Below are 11,346 nucleotides of genomic sequence, written 5' to 3' on the forward strand. Positions count from 1 at the left end.
AGTGCTCATCTGTGGTCTAGCATAGCATTACTAAAAGAAGCCATGTTTCATTATTGTGTTAGTTTTCAGATCGCATTATAATCAGATACATATTGTACACATTCTTGCAAGCAGAGCAAGTGATCAAACACTCTTCTGAAATGTTCCTGGCTCTCTCTCTAGAAGTGTCGAGAAGCCATTTCGGTGGTTCGATTAGTTTTGTTTTAGCAAATAAATTTGTTCTGACAGTACATTTCAAAAAGTAGATTCACTGATTCATATGAATCAAGTTGTGTTCACAAAATCCCCATGCGCATCATTTGTAGCAAAATAAATATTTTGATTAGATTAGGTTTTTATAAAGGTATTGTGCTATTTAGTGCTATATTTAAGAATCATTAACATACTATTACAGTTTTATCAATATTTCAATTTTTATTTTCGTTTCAGTAAATTTGTTACTTACATGTCATTCAACTGAGATCCTCAAAAAAGTGCCTCCTTAGTTTCAATGTCTTAAGCTACTTTTTGTTAGTAACTAGCTCCACTATAGTTTAAATACTTTATATATTGATTAGTCTATCACAAAGAAATCAGAAAATTCAATGGAGTTCTATATAGAAGGGTTCTTGACTCAATTTTAGTTCTACAAATGGAGAAATGTCCTAAATCATCACATACTACCTTTATGGGTTATTTAAAGTATTATTAGTTATTAAAATATTTAAACAGATTTTTTTAAAAGAAATTTTAGGGATAAAGTATGTTTACAAGCTGCTCAATTCATAACCTTTCAATAAAATTAAAAGTTAAAGCAAAATTAGTTAAAACTAAATTTCATGATCCCATGAAAGAACCCCTAAAAGTTTAAATGAAGCTCCTGACTGAACCTTTTTTTTTTTTTTTTTTTTTTGAGTGACTCACAGCTGGTCAGGTTCTTGGATTCAGAAATTAATTTGTTCCTAACACATAACTACAATACATTATGGCATACTGCACCAAAAGTTTCAAAGTAGCTTATCTAACACAGTACATTAGTCTTATGACACCTTTATATCTTTTTAATTTTAGATCAGTCCTTGTCCACTGCTTTCTTCCACTTCTTTTTTTTTTTCCCCTCCTCCTTTCCATTACTAACCATATTTACAATTGCTTAGTGGTTACAAGAATACACAATAAAGGATGTTTTATTAAAAATGACTCATGCATGCCTTCCCAGACACTGACCTCCATGGGGTTGCTATGGAGATGCTACACTGTGGAGATGGCCTCGTTCAGACTAACTCAAATGACCCCCCCAAAGCACTCCTGATCAGCCAATCAGAGGTGACTTGCTTGCCACATCACTCATTTTCAGCCAATCACAAAGAACTCTTTTTGAGGCAAAGATAACATCCACTGACTCAACTGATTAAAGTGCAGCCACAGAAATACAATTATTTTGGCAAATCATAAAACGGCATTCAAATTCGATTTGAAGCTTGCCTGAGGATACACTGTAAGCCTGATGAAATATAGAACAGGGCTGAGCAACTTGTAGTCACCATGACTAAGGACGTTCATAATGACTTTTTTTAACCTCTGTGTTCAAAGGGACCTAGAGGAATGGACGAATGTTTTCAAGGAAGTAGGAAATGTGTGAGTGTTTCTGACAGCAATGGTATCAGAATGATTATCAGAGCGTGTACATGTGCGAGCATTTTATTGGCAGAGAATTCAAGCGAGTCATCGTGATAAGGAAAGAATTGTATAAACCAGAACAGTGCCAAGGCAGAGGTTGGGAATGAAATATTGCAACCACATGGAACAATATTTAGTTCCCTACACACCCGAGTGGTTGTCTATTGATAATGAACAAAATTACATACACTTTCTTGAATGAAAATTGTTCAGATGTGAGAAAACTGATGCTGGATAATTGCTGATGACTAACAGGTATGCTCATAATACAATCGGCTGATGCTGGCTCTCACGGTGCTAGCAACGCCAAGTTCATTAGCTAAATTTGCAAAGAAAATACATACTAATAAAATATTGTACCTTGAATACTCTCTAAATCTTTTGGGGTAAAACTAACTCATAAATGGATAATTGTACATAAATTTGGTTCAAAATAAATTAAGTCAGGGTCAGTAGCTGTTTCTATCCAAAGTTGTGAATTTAACATCTGTGCACAATTGAAATATCGCATAAAACATTTACGAATAAGGCACCGTTTTCATAGCCCGACTACGTCAGACTTCCTACTTCCGCTAATTTCATTTCGCTCGAAGCAAAGTGAAGTAGCAGAGTCTTGTGTTACCAGGCTACCGTTTTCATCCAGTCCTTCCTGATAAACTGCCTGAAATTGGTAGTTTATGCAGTAGGAGAAGCCACTAGCTATGTTCGTATAGTATATTACTTATCAGACACAACACAATAAACGCAGTCATGTTATCTTGTGTTTGGAGGCAGATGCCTGTTTGGGAACATAGTTTTGGGAGGCAATTATAGCAAACCACTTGGACAAGACTTCAAATGCTCATGTATTTCAGATGCTGTGCTATGAGATCGGTCCGCTCGTTGGTTGGTCCAGTTATGCCGTCCGGCCCAATCACAAAGTCACATGTCTTTTTTGATGCACATTGTGGAATATATTCAGTAAATGTGTTTCCATCGTATTTTATGCGCATGTTTTCTTACGGGATACGTTTTTTTTTTTTATCTAACTTGAGTTGAGTTGAGTTTTTTGTGAGCATTTTTTTAAATTTATGCACATTTTGGAATTTCCGTCCGGTGTTTTTTTATTTATTTATTTATTTATTTTTTTTTGATATCTGAAAATGTGCATATATATATATATATATATATATATATATATACATATACATACACACTTTAAAAAAAATGCCTTTTGGTCAAATATGGACATACTCGGCCGTTGGGTTAAATGTTTAAATGACATTTTTAACCTAAAATTTGGGTTTGTCCATACTTGACCCAAATTTGGGTTAAAACAACTCAGCATTTTTTAGTGTTGGCACTTAAGTGGCTGACAAGTTTAAATCTGACTTCTCCAATCATTAATTGATCTAAAAAAAAATAATAATTTAAGTAATTTAATTAATTTAAAATAAATGATTAATAAAACTAATTATAAGTTTATATAGTTATAATTTTATTACTTTTGACAGAACACTAAAATAACGGCACACATTAAAAAAATATGCATCATTTATTAATCAAATAAATTGTGTGCACACATATTGGAATTTATTTGATATATATATACAACACTCTAAAAAAATTAACCCAATTTTGGGTAAAATATGGACAAATCCAGCCATTACACTCTAAAAAAATGCTGGGTTGATTTAACCCAACTTTGGATCAAATATGGACAAGCCATTGAGTTCAAATTTTTAATTACATTTTAACCCAATGTTTGGGTTTGTCCATATTTGACCCAAAGTTGAGTTAAAACAACCCAGCATTTTTAGAGTGTACATTCTAAAAGACCCCAAACTGTTAGAGACATTGACTGAGCACATGTGCACACACTTGATCAAAGAGAGCATATACGGTCCTCCACGCATGTGGGAGAGAGTGTAGTGGGACTACATGCAATGAAAATGACTAATAGGTCATTCAGTGTGAGGTTGCCAATGGCCATTGGAGCGGGTAGGGGGCGTGGGCCTGACAAACAGGCCACAAATTCATGTGTTGTGCTGTGCTGTATGCCATGTGCCAGATTTGTGTGCTGTGGGCCAAGGTGTCCGTGTACTTGCGAGCGTGACTGACTTGTATATTAAAGCGTCTGCACAAATTGTCATCTTTTCAGCAAATGAGTGATTGTGAGTGTTTATAGTGAGTTTTGTGTTTGTGTGAATGAAATTCACACAACGGCAATGTGTGTGTGTATTCATTTGCATAAATCTATGAATACACCAATAAACACATAATGAAGAAGGCTTTGAGTTTGGCTCAGCGCATCTAAAAAAAATTATCCTCGTCTCTTGAACAAGGCTTGTTTGTGTTCGTTTGTCAGTACATATGGATTTAATTTGTCAAGAGCTAATTTTAGTCAATTATATAACAATGTGAGGTCACATGGTCAGACCACAATCCCAGCAGCCAATAAACAGCTGACAGAGATAAACAACATTCTACACATTCTCCATTGATGGTGACACACGCACCTCCCCTTCAACAGCCATTGCTATTATCATCTATCAGTGCACTGTGACCCTCTAGTGGAAGCAAAGAACGCTACATAGTTGAAAACCAAATGTTGAGGTGATATTACGCACACATTTCAGGAGCATTCCAGCACAATCTGATTTACATTTTTTTATTTTGAAAACTCACTTTAACTGGAGTGATTGGAGTCCTTGAACTGCACTGCCTTCAGGAAAACAACCTCCATAGTGTGTGATGCTAAAGCTATGAGACAGATGGTTACATAACGTACAAACACACCCGCATGTCCAGCAGAACAGAGACAGAAAAGCCTATAGGCTGAGACGTTTGCTCATCAGCTGGAAACTGTCACATGATCTCTCAACTAACCAATCAGTACATGTTATCAAAACCAAGCTATCCCAGTTAAACTATTTCTTTATCCATCACTTCCTTGGTGTGTTTGCCTGAGGCAGCAGCTGCACAGAGAGCGAAAGAGCCACCGGACCGTGTCAACACCAGAACACACTTAAAAATAACTTCCTGCATCTAAACAGTGAACACATGCACACAAACCACAACATGAGATATTAACTGTAATAGATGAGAAGAGCAGAATAACACAAACACAATGCAACAAGGAGCTGCTAACATGTTCTCATCCTCTTAGCAAGTTCTGTCGTTGCTATGGTGTTGTGGGCGGTTACCATTGTGTTGCTAATATATTCTGATTGTTTGATAAAATGGTATGTTGTTGCTAGGGTGTTGCTAATATGTTCTGAGCAGCAATTCCCAAAAGCATAGTTGGCCTATAGATTGTAAAGACCATTTTTCAGAAACAGTCCTGATTGGTTGTTTGCCATTTATGTTATTGGTAAGGTGTTGTGGGTGGTTGCTATAGTGTTGCTAATGCGTTCGGATTGATTGTTTTCAAATTGCGATGCCCTTGCCAAGATGTTATGGATGGAGAATTGTTCTGTAAAGCGGCCCATAGAAACAGCTGCTAATGAGGCATCTGAGCTTCCCAAAAGCTTATTTAGTAGATTGAAAAAAATGACAATTTGTGCCAATAGATTCTATGATCAAGGTTTACCATGCTTTTTGGAAAAACACCTCTGATTGGTTGTTAGCAAGTTGCTATGTCATTGATAGGGTGTTATGGGTGGTTGCTATGGTGTTGCTTATCGGTTCAAGTCAAAAGAGCTCCATGATATTTCTGTTTTCACCTATTTTATCATCCACTAAACACCATTAGTCAAATTATTTCACAAAAATTGTAGCACACTATAACAATAATTCAATGAGAATAGGGAAGTCCACAACATAACAATGACGAAACAGAGGGACAATATCATTGGAATCACTTTTTTTTCCATCTGATAAATAATAAAAACATTGTCAGCCAATCAGAATTGATATAATTAATATTACAGTTGTACTATATAGTAATATATGGAAGCAATAGTAATAGTGATGTTTGCCAAGCACTGCTAATAAATAAATAGAAAAAAGATGCAAAAGAGAAATAGATGCTGTTATCAGGAAAAGTTACACCAAATTATAGTGGCTTGTCTGTGTAGCCATATTTGTGAGCGTCTGTATGTGGGCGTCTGTCCTCTTTTGCTTGGTTGGCGTGTGGGTGCTTGTGTGTACGCTCTCACTGTTTGTTGAGAGAAATGTTTGCATTTGTTATGTGTTAGCGTGGGAGTATGTTTGACACATTGTGCATGTATGTATTTGCATATATGCATGCGCATGTGTGTGTGTGTACAGTGACGTGGCACTGGCATTGTGGGCACTTCCTGGCACGTGTGCCAAGCATCTGCCTGCATGTCTGGTGAGGTGTCAAAGGCCTTCTACCCATGCTAAAGAAAGATCTGGAAGTCTAACAGCTTGATGAGAGACTACGGCCTCTTCGTTGGCCCTGATTCAACTTAAGCAGGTGAGAACTGATCCCTGACCAGAATTATTTCTGCTTATCCTGAGCATGTAAAGCCTGATCTAGTGTCAGCGGTCACAATTATGTGTTTTAGAATGCATGGAAAAGTAGCCACTAGGTGGAGGCAGCTGTAATGGAGGAATACAATCTGTTCTGATACTGCTTGGTCATGATGAACTACCCTTTGGCCGATGGTGCCCTGAGATTTCTTTCTTTTAGCTGATGTTTCACCATATGGTGGATACTAGATGATCTGGACTGTGGTTACAATTTCAGGCTGACATGTTAAAAAAAAGAGGGAAAACCTTGTACAGCAGATAACAATCTGAGATGCAGAATTAGCTTTGTTTGACAAAGGAAAGCCAAAGCAATGCTAATGGAAAAATGGAAATAAATGTATAATGAGATATCTTTATTGTACATCAAATGTATATTGACTTTGAGAGCAGAGTAACTGTTTATTGTGTGCTATACTTTTTGACCTCCCAAGATTACAATCTGTCATTTTCCTTTAAGATTAGCTCAGACTATCAATACATGCTTCTGGCTATTAGCTATTAGCAAAGGAGCTGCATTTGGCTGACCTCAGTTCTTCTTTCTGTTTTTCTTCAGTAATTTATAAGGGGAAATCAGTAATCTGGTAGCCATGCTAAGTCGATTTTTATCGCATAACATTATACATCCCATTTTATACGCCATTCAAGAGCACAAGAGAAGAAAGATACAGGAATAGAATTGAAAACAAGGACCCAGATGTCAGCATTTAGGTGAATCTTATGAAACGATAAGTTGTTATATTGTACAGTCTTTATAAATCTTTGATTTTTGCAATAATAAGAATCTCCATTGAGAAATAATAAGCAAATGCAAAAGTAGTACACCTCTGTACACAGAAATATGGGTGCAAATGAGAGCTTAATTATCATGAGCATGTCACACAAGACAAAAATATTATTCATTCATTATGCAAAATATAATTGAACTTTTATAACTTTATATACTTTTTCCCATCGATTTTGGGGTGAAATGTGACCTGAAACATTCACACATACAACTTTTAGCACTCTACCTCTTCCTTTCAACCACTCAAGCCCTCAGCAGAACTGCCTTTAGGATAACACTTCCACCATCATGTGTAATTTTTTAATTATGCAAGCACTTAACACATTATAAAAAAAATCACACTCTCTCAAATGTTGCATAAGCATTCACCAACAGATGTAGGCCTACAGACAAAGTGGAGTTGTTTTAATTTGTTTTATCCAGATTTGGAATCAAATACACATAATCTATGCAAACAACATAATGTGATATTGTATATGCGCATACATTTAATTTACTCAATGTATCAACAATCAGCCCTATAAATGAAAACCATGTACAGAAATTAGACTGAATATACAGGCCTATTGTAGTCCTACAAAAATGAAACTATACAATCACATTTGCTATATCTTAATATAAACTCTGACAACCACAAAATAATTTGAGTGTTAAAGTAATAAATAAATAGCTGAGCAGCTCATTTGTACATTTCCCTTCCAAACAGGGTCAAGCAGAGTTCAGCAAACCTGCTCAGAAATGCAACAATCTACATCTTCTTTAGTTAGCTTATAGCATTAGTCAGCAGTTTATGCTATTTATCCTGACTGAAAGCATTTTCACTGGCTATGGAAAGGCAATGAGAAGGAAACACTCTAGCTTGGCTCTTCTAGAGGGGAAAAATACTAGCTATGTACTGTAGTATGTACAATAGACTTTATTGGAAATGTTTGTATGGTTTCACTCTTTGGCTTGTTTACTTTGCATCAGGACATGCAGATGACAAAAAGAGAAGGGATGGTTTTTAAATATGGAATGATGGTAGTTTTCCTCTGGCTGAAATGACCCAGTGGAATTGACCTGATTTTCACTAAAGGCCCCAAAAGGCCTTGGTTCCAACTAGACAAACACCCTGCCCGAGTCCTTTTATTAAATGGAAAACAAGTCGATACTGTACCGCCAAGGAAGTTTCTACAACAATAATCTCCACTCACCACCAGAAAAAAAGGAAAGTCTGTAAAGGGACTGTCTGTAACTGAACAATTATTTTCAGAATTTACCGGAATCATTACGGTTCTGTCCAAAAGAAACAGTCCAGAGAAAATTACTCATTATTATGCATTACAATTCTCAATAAAAATGTTGGCTAAATGGTTAAAGGAAGTCATTTGCCTTGGAATCCCTTGCTCACATTGTTTCTTTCATTGACGAAATGGCTAAATTAAGAAAAGAAGCTGTCCTTGGAGGACTGTGATGCAAAAATGCTAGTTTGACCTTCTTGCCTGTAGCGTTGTACATTTTCTGTGAAAGTTTACTGCGTTACGTTGACCGAACCGCTTCCTCTGCTAAGGGATCTGCATAAGGAACGTGTTGTGCTCTCCGGTGCGGTGGAATCAAAGCGTTTTTGCCAACCGCTGCCAAGTCGAGCTTGTGTCATTCCTCTGTGAAAATGTATCCTCTTTATGCTGGTCACTTTGAAAGCCAAGCCACAGTAACTCTGCAACTCTCTCACACACAAACACACTCAGACTTCACTCTTGATAGATGAGGTTTAGAGTAGGGTGGAACACAGTGCCCGTGGAGAGTTGCTCTTTGTCAATGGCATCCCGAGTGAGATATGAGTTCACATTAGGCAGCGGAGGGCTCGGGCAGGGGTCGTGCCAGCTTTGCTTGCCCGAGCGCATTCCTCTCCCATTCAACACTTTGGGAACCGGGAACAAATGTCGGCCATCGCCGCACTCTCCCTGCCAACCTGAGAAGCCCTGGGAAGAGAGGAAGGGTCTCTCACAAAGCCAAGGTTTGAATAAAGGCTTTTAAACCATAAGTACCAGAGTTTTTCTTCAACACAAAGGGGTATTTAGTGCTTTGAAATTCATAAATGGCTGTGGGTTACAAGAACGGCTTAGCATGCTTGAAACCAGCAAGGAATGATGAAAGAGAATGATATGTTGGCTACTGGGTGATCAAGTTTGAGAGCTGCAAGCTAGAGATGAACTTCAAAGTCAAAATGAATCGGCCTTCAAAACAAGTTTTATTTTCACTGTGTAATGTATTTTCCAAGTAAAACAGCTTTTTTGCTATTCATTGGAAATTATTTGATCGTGAAAAGTGGATTCAGAAAGACTACCCTTCTCCTGATGCACCTCCAGCGCCCACTTTCAAGGAGCCTGAAGACCAAGTTCTCAGTGTATCCTAATGTCAGGGGTGTACAATTCTACTTTTTGATGGCAACTATTCGACCAAATTCGCTTTCCATTTGACCAAACGTGCCCTACGATACGAAGTAGACTAGATAGGGTATTCTGCCATCTTAAGTATAAGATTCCAATCTGAAGGGAACGATCAGATTTCTGACCTACTATTTACAGTCCACACAACTAGCACTTTACGCGTCAAGCACTAAACCTCATTGATTCTTGCTTGAGCTATACCATGTGTGTTGATGAATGTTATGTGAACAAAAGCCTAAATTAAATCTGTTCATCATATAAAGTGATGGTGTCACTTCAGAATTATTTTACAATGTCTTTATGAACTTTTTGCAGTAGTTGTAGGACAGAAATCTCTCAGATTTCTAGGGCTGTCTAACGATTAATCGCGATTAATCGCATCCAAAATCCAAAATAAAAGTTTGTGTTTACATAATATATGTGGGTGCACTGTGTATAATAATTATTATATATATAAATACACACACATGCTTGTATATATTTAAGAAATGTTTTCATGTATGTATATAGATTTACATATATATTTTTTATTATATATAAATATACATGTTATATATAAATAATATTTTTTTCTTAAATATGCATGTGTGTGTATATATATATATATATATAATTATACACAGTGCACCCACATATATTATGTAAACACAAACTTTTATTTTGGATGTGATTAATCGCGATTAATCGTTTGACAGCCCTACAGATTTCACTAAAATATCTTACAGATTTGGAACGATGACATTGCTGTGTGTTCTAAATGAATGCATTTTGTCAAGTGAAGTGCGCTTCAACAGATATCCCATACTCAGGGAATAGGGAGCAGTGAACACTCTGAAGGGACACTCAGTCAGAACGCAGAGGTTCTCTGCTGTCCCATATTTTTCACTTCTCTTGCTTCCTCTTCAACTCTACTACCATATATCCTCTCTGAAGTCTTGTTAGTCTCCTGTTCTTCACTCATTCTGTCCTCTTTTTTTTTTGCTCAGGGTAATGGCGGCGAGCTGCTTCTGTACTGCTGCTCCTGCGTCATCGCTCACTTCCCCTCCCGTCCACCGTCGGATGTAAACACACGCAGTCACATGGGAGCAGTACATCATGACCACACACGCACACCCCACAGCGGAAACGCAGGTTTCACAGCTGAGCATGAATCACACACACTCATATGAACTAAAACAAACCCCTAATCACGTACGTACTCGAACACCTTTTAACATCCTCACTGCATGCTAATTTAAACTGTAACAACCTGACATACGCAGATGCCTGAAATAAAACAAACATCAACACTTTGGACAAACACACGTGAGCGTGCATTTAAATAGTGCCATATTTTTATCAGGAAATGAAACACACATGCTGTTGTTTCTGAGCTGTTCTCTAGAAGCGTACATTTAGGCTAATCTTGGGTTTCCAGTAAAATGTTTGCATTAGCTGGTGTGCCATAGTTGACTCATCAAAAGAGGAAGCTGTTGAACGTCAGGCTGTCTGGGCTTAAAAATGATTTTATCTGAGCTGAAACTGCATGAGGGTTTTGCTTGGAAGTTTCACTAACACATTTGGATGAGGTGTGTAAGGTAATAGAAAAATTTTCGTTTAATTATTAAAATGTAATTAGACCAAATTTAACTTCTAGAGAAGGTTCTCTTGTGATTTGCATTTCTATCAATAAGCCTGATACATCATAGCTGATGACGCACTTCATGATGTCTGTTTGTTTTCGCAGAGCGGGAACACGCATTAATGTGCATACACAAACATCCACACCAAACCTCACCCATGCGTCAGCAGCTCCTGGTTCAATTTCACTGCAATGTTAATCTTATTGTTTTCCTCCATGCAGTGGTGAGTAAATGTGCCTTGTTAATTCACCCCAGAGTGGAAATAACTCCTTACAGCACACTGATCCACTTAACTCTCCCCAGAACAGCATGACCTCAAGTCGGTTTTTCCCATTCACAAAGACAAGCCAGTCTCATAAATACCATCCTTTTCAGG

At 37.3% G+C, this 11,346-nt stretch overlaps 1 protein-coding gene across 1 annotated transcript in view; it reads left to right on the top strand.

Moving 5' to 3' along the window:
* LOC148965166 (uncharacterized) overlaps positions 1-10,510 on the top strand; it is a 105,782-nt gene extending 95,272 nt beyond the window's left edge. Inside the window, exon 4 of the mRNA XM_089126810.1 lies at positions 10,335-10,510. The gene's annotated coding sequence lies outside the window, so the exon portion shown is untranslated. The remainder of the gene's footprint in view (positions 1-10,334) is intronic.
* The last annotated feature ends 836 nt before the right edge of the window (positions 10,511-11,346 follow it).

Source organism: Pimephales promelas, chromosome 24, assembly GCF_988280905.1.
Source record: "Pimephales promelas chromosome 24, fPimPro1.hap1.1, whole genome shotgun sequence".
In the NCBI taxonomy this organism is placed as follows: domain Eukaryota; kingdom Metazoa; phylum Chordata; class Actinopteri; order Cypriniformes; family Leuciscidae; genus Pimephales; species Pimephales promelas.